This window comes from Cervus elaphus, chromosome 5 (assembly GCF_910594005.1).
Source record: "Cervus elaphus chromosome 5, mCerEla1.1, whole genome shotgun sequence".
Classification (NCBI taxonomy): Eukaryota; Metazoa; Chordata; class Mammalia; order Artiodactyla; family Cervidae; genus Cervus; species Cervus elaphus.
Window position 1 is genome coordinate 43,361,764 of NC_057819.1, and position 6,395 is coordinate 43,368,158.

Here is a 6,395-nt window from a genome sequence, read left to right on the forward strand (position 1 = left end):
TCGACCTGAAAACTGAGCTGGTTTTGAGATCAAATGGGGATTTGGCAAGGTCATATACAATTGAATGTTTTATATATTTTATATATATATATACACATATATATATAATACTTGATTATGTGTATATGTAGAAAAGTTATTTTGGGGGCTGAAACATTGTGATAGGTGGAATAATGACCTCCTAGGATATCTAGATCCTAGAGTTTGGAATCAGTGAATGATACCTTATAGAAGAGAAGAGACTCTGCAAATGACATTAAATTAAAGATCTTGATATAGGGATATTATTCTGGATTACTCTAGTCAGTCTACATGTGATCACTAGTGTCCTGATAAAAGGGAGGCAGATTTGACTACAAAAAGGGAGGGGATGTAATGATGGAAGCAGGATTAGAAGTTATATTTTGAAGATGGAGGAACACAAGCCCTAGAAATCCAGGCCACTTGAAGCTGAAAAGACAATTGGATTTTCCTCTGAAAACTCCAAAAGGAGCCAGCCCTGCTGATAATTTGATATTAGCTTGTGTATCAATCTGATGATTTCAGACTTCTGGCCTCTAGAACTGTAAGATAATGAATTTGTGTTTTTTTTTTTTTTAATACCAATAAGTTCGTGGTCATTTGTTACAGTAGCAGTGTTTGAGCTCTTATGCTAAAAAGCCTCACTTGAATCAGAAATCTGACATTAACCCCAGAGGTTATCCTAGTCTCACTCATCAGCATTATAAATTTGATTGCCATTATCATTCAGATACTCACCTCATATATTTTATGATCTATATACATAAGGTCACATCTCTTGTTTTTAGTCCAATCTGAAGTCTAATTTGGTGTTAATCTCCATGTTCCAGGAAAGACCACATGGCCTAAGGTGCTTGCTTTTGAAAATTATTAATACTGAATTCATACATAATAATGTAACTGCTTATTTTTAAGATTTTAATGAGTCACATGCTTAGATATGAATTTCAAAACTATAACTTTAGCATCAAGTCAGAAAACTATAAGTTGTGAAGTGAGAAGTAGTAAGAGGACCAGCGAGGAAGAGACTTGATTACACATACGAAAGTTTGTCCTGTGTGGGAGCAGTAGATTAAGACATACTCTCAAAGATATTTTGGATCCAGAATCAATAGTCTCTGATTGGATTATTGTGGTGTTGGAGCCAAAGGCAGCTCTGAGATTGATAACTTGGTTAACTGAATCATGAGATAACTGAACTCGGAAATATGTGTACAGGAGAAGGTATACAGATTTAAATATGTTTAGCTTTAGATTCCTGTTGGACATCTGTGTGGAGACTGATATTTAAAAATGAAAATGCAGTCAAGATGCCACTGTGCCAGTACAGAGTTTGGAGACAAGCCACCTTACATCTTTGAGAATAGCATGCTTCTAAAGACCCTGATGCTGGGATGGATGGGGGCAGGAGGAGAAAGGGATGACAGAGGATGGGATGGTTGGATGGCATCACCAACTCGATGGACATGGGTTTGAGTAAACTCCAGGAGTTGGTGATGGACCGGGAGGCCTGGCATGCTGCGATTCATGAGGTCACAAAGAGTTGGACACAACTGAGTGACTGAACTGAATTGAACTGAAAGAACTTGGAAGGATAGGATAGAGTTCCAGAATCCTAGGAAACATAAACACTGGAAACTCTGCCTATGGAAGAAGAATCAACCAGAGAGACTAAAGAAAGCAAAAAGATATCTCAGGGAAAAAACAGCAAGAGATGGTTATGTTGAATCCCAAAGAAGAATTTTTTAGAGATCTGTCCTTTCTTGCATATCAGAAAGAGAGATAAAGAGCAAACTCATTGGAAAAGACCCTCATGCTGAAAAAGATTGAGGGCAGGAGGAGAAGGGGGCAGCAGAGGATGAGATAATTGGATGGCATCATGGACTCAATGGGACATGAGTTTGAGCAAATTCCGGGAGATAGTGAAGGACAGGGAATCCTGGTCTGCCGCATCCGCGGGGTAGCAAAGAGGCAGACAGGACTGAGCGACTGAACCACAGCAACGGAAGTTACACAGCAGTGTTGACTTTCTGGATGAGATTAGAAATCTGTAGTTCTTTTTACCCCAAGATTTGAATTAATGGGATTAAAACCTAGGATATAATGGAAATATGTGGAAATATATTTCCCCAAAGGATCTGAACTTGCAGATATCTATAAAATATTTTATATGTCTGTCGTTTGTACTTTATTGTGTTATTCTAAATTTTATGTTCTTATAATGACATAATGGTAAGTACATTTAAACCTGCCCCTCAATTATTATGAGGCTTAAAAATAGCTGTATTAACTCTTTAGGATTTAAAAAAAGATTCTCAGTCGTTTGGGTTCATAGTCTTCATGCATATTAGTGAGATTGTTTCTGTGTGCTTCTTATCAATAAAATGCTATTACGGTTTCTGATTAGAGGCTAGGAATCTCCACTCTCTGGAAAATGAAATTAGAAGAGATGAGGCACATTTATATACAGTAGAAACAAGGATACCAGTTGATCTATGAAATGTGAAGTTTCTGATGTAATCATGAAGAAAAGACATAAAGGAAAATGTTATCTACCTCCGAGTGCCCTTTTAGCATGGTCACAGTGTCAAGGTGATCATTACTCCTGAATAGTGAGATTATTAATCTCCATTTGAATAAAGTTTGTATAAAACTAGAGGGCATTCTAAAATTCATGTTTTCCTACTTCATGTTTCGTAGATAAAGAAATTATTTGATCAAAAGGCTACAGAAATGACTATTTTCCCTAAGTTTTATTCACATATAAATTTTAATTTCACTGGACCCTGCCTTTGAACTAACCACAAATCACCATGACTTGACCTGCTATAAAATATTAAGTCAATTTAAATTAATCTCCCCTAGGGTGTAAAAATAGGATATTTCTTTTCACATTTTTAGTATATCTATCGCACCAAGCTTTATATATCCATATATAATGGACTCGGTTCTTGTTTCCAATATTAAATTATGGAGCTGTGGAGAGTCAAACGTTTCAAACACTGTTTCCTTTCCTCATCAGTGATTTTGGCAGTAGCAGCCTTGGGTTCATATATGTTGATTCTCTTAGAGATTTCACAGATTTTTCCATCAAGGCCAAGTCTCTGGTTATATGACTTCAGTAAATGTCTTTCCTTCCTTAATCAAATATATGCTCTTTACTGATTTAAAGTATCAGTGGATCGAGTAGAGTGGTGGTGAATGAAGAGCATCTCTCTTTGGCTTTCAGGAAAGTTTTATAAACAATTTTTGGTTTCCTTTTCTGACTCACCTTCTGATCAGATGATACCCTGAATGGTGATGGTTCTGTCTCTGCCTGTGATGGGAATAGTTGGTGCTGGTTGTTATGATAGCTGCTCTAATCTGGCATTATAGATTCTCTGCAAGTCCTAGATTTGCCAGGAACTACTCATGTAAATTTGGGGCAAGAATCATATTTTGTGAACATTAGTTTCATTGTTTGTAAAGAGGGATGGTAATACTTAGGCCATGAGTAGTTTAGAAGTTCATGAAGCATAGTGAAAATAAAAATTTTAACACAATGCTTAAGTCATAGCAGACATTTAATAAGTAAGAATTACTCTAATTATTATATAATGATATATATATTATGTGTATTAGTCACTCAGTCATGTTCAACTCTTTGTGACCCCATGGACTGTAGCCTAACAGGAGTGGGTTGCCATTCCCTTCTCCATAATGTATGTTATATGTGTTGTTATATAAAATCATGTATTGCTACTGATTTGTGGCAGTGTAGACTTGACAGATTGATCTTGGAGGAAGCCTTCTATATTTCTTGCTATGATATGTCTTAATCTTCTGAGCCCAATGCCTGGCATATCTGCAGACAAAAGCATACCAAAGGCTATTACAATTAGATCAGTTGACTGTTTTTATTCTACTTTCATAGCATATAACATTCAGATATGCCACTTTATTTAATACAGACCTTGTGGATGATTGTAGAAGTTAAAAAGACAGTTAAGAGATGTATTGACATTTTTAGGTTTAAATATCATTGGCTGAAATCTGTAGATAATGAGCAGAGTCCTTGTACCAGAAAAGGTTGCAGGCACTAATATCATTCTGAGTGTTTCATGAATGATGTCAATATCACTTAAAATGCCTTTAATGTGCTAGTACAAACTGGCCCACCATTGTAAACAATTACTAAGGAAATTGACAATCTGACCTCCAGAGAGAGAGAAGAAAATATTATTGAGCACTTATAATGAACTATGTATTTTCATTTATAATAGCTCAACTTAATTATTAGAAACTGCTATATGATATTTTATACATTACTAGATGAAATTACAGATAATTGTTGGACACATAAATGAATAGTGTAGCTGAAATTCTTTCCAATATATTTCAAGTTGCAGACATTAAAAAAATTAACACAAGCAAACTGAAAATGAGTTGGTTGTTATTCATTCTATACATAAAACTTTTGTAGCCAGTTCATGACTGTTAGAAAATAGAATCAAATAGTTATATATTGGAAGTAGAAAATATTCTGGGGGGCAAGGTGTAATCTCTCAAATCTCTTTTTCTCTTTTTTTGTGACTTATTTTTAAGGAATTAAGAAATAGGATTTTAAGATACTTAACCAGATTTGAAATGAAATCTTATGTATCAAGCAATGACAAAGTCTTGGTAATTGTAAAATGTGTTATTAAATACAAATCCATTGTAATTAGTAGTCTAATAAAATTATGCTCCAGATTTTGGATATTCTAAGTTAGTGACTAAATTTTTCTTGGTGTTAAATAGTCAATTTGGAGGTTTGTATTCCAAGATACAAACTTTTAGTTTCAGTCCTTCCACTAACTCCAACTTGATGACTTAGGACATTTTATCACTACTGGCCTTGCTTCTCTATTGACAGAATGTTAATAGTAATGTCCTACTTCACCAAAAGAATAAATTAGTAAAATATGGTAAAAATTCTTACCATCATTAAAATTATAAAAAGTAAAGTTGGAGGGGCTAATATAATCTAAACCTGCTGAGTTTCAAATTTTATGAAACTTTTTTATTGAAAAACTATTGTGGATAATGTAAAGTATTTCACTGAAGCAGTAATGTCATTTTAATATTCAGTGGTGGTATTAAAAGACTTATTAGCATCTCCTAGCCACAGTTCCTTGTTCCATAAAAGGAATAGCATCTTTCTTTTATTTTTTTTAGTACTCTTAAAAAGCACTACTCACAAGTTGGATTTCTTTTAGGGTAGAGAAAAAATCCTAATGGAAAAGTAAAATCTCAACTTCTTGGCCTGAAACCACGTAACTCTGGTTTTCAGATGGGAAAAAAAGAAAGAGCAAAAAATGTGATGAACCCTTAATACTATAAGCTCCTCTAACTGAGATGTGGTGGTAATTGCTTTTTATTTTTCTGTAACATCTCCTGGAAATGGTAATGCTTTCAAGTGAGGATCAAAGAGAATGACCTACATAAGACATAGATTGCAACATGTAGTTACATTTTTCATCCTTTGTAATATGCTTCTTGCATCTACACTTCTAATAAGAAACACAGCATAATGCTCATCATTTTTTAAAATGAGTTGTCACTAAGGTCAGATAGGATACTTGGAAACTAGCGGAAAAATATGATTTAGACCAAGGTGTTAATGCCAACAGATCTCTAGGTGGATCAGTCTTCATAAACTAGCCTTGTACATTTAAAGGAAATAAGACAAAAAATATAATAAATATATTTGTTCTGATTTTTGTATATGTATGTTATGTATATTTTATATATGTGTTACATATAAGCCTGAATTTGTCTACATGTCTACATTTATACACATTGCATTATCTATATATACACACACACATATAGGTGTATTATCTATTTCTGGTGCAATGTGTGTGTGTCATCAGACATACTTAAAAGATTCATTAAGAACAAGGTGATACTGTTTTTAAGTTTAAAAACAAGTTTAATTCACAGATTTTTGTTGTCTTTCCAATTAGGCAGTGTACCTCAAAATGTATAGTTACTGGTAATTTTTTGCGAGGAGGTATCTCTTGCCAACTCAGCACAGCACCAAAGTTATGTGATTAGTGCTATCTATGTTCTCTGATATACAAATTTTCCTAGAGGAGTAACACCTTAAGATACTATTAGCTAAACTAATGCATCATATAATTTCATGATAAATGAATGAAAAAAATGAATGATAAAAATTGCCAGAGGAGACCAGAGTTTTATGGGAAGTTTCAATGTCTAGGAATTGGTGGAGAAGTAATTCAGTGGTACCAGGAAAAAGACACACTGCTTTATATCATGAATTTTTCCAAGGGCTCCTTTCTTCCATGGATAAGTTAAAAAATAACCAACAGTATACTGTTCCTGAAAAA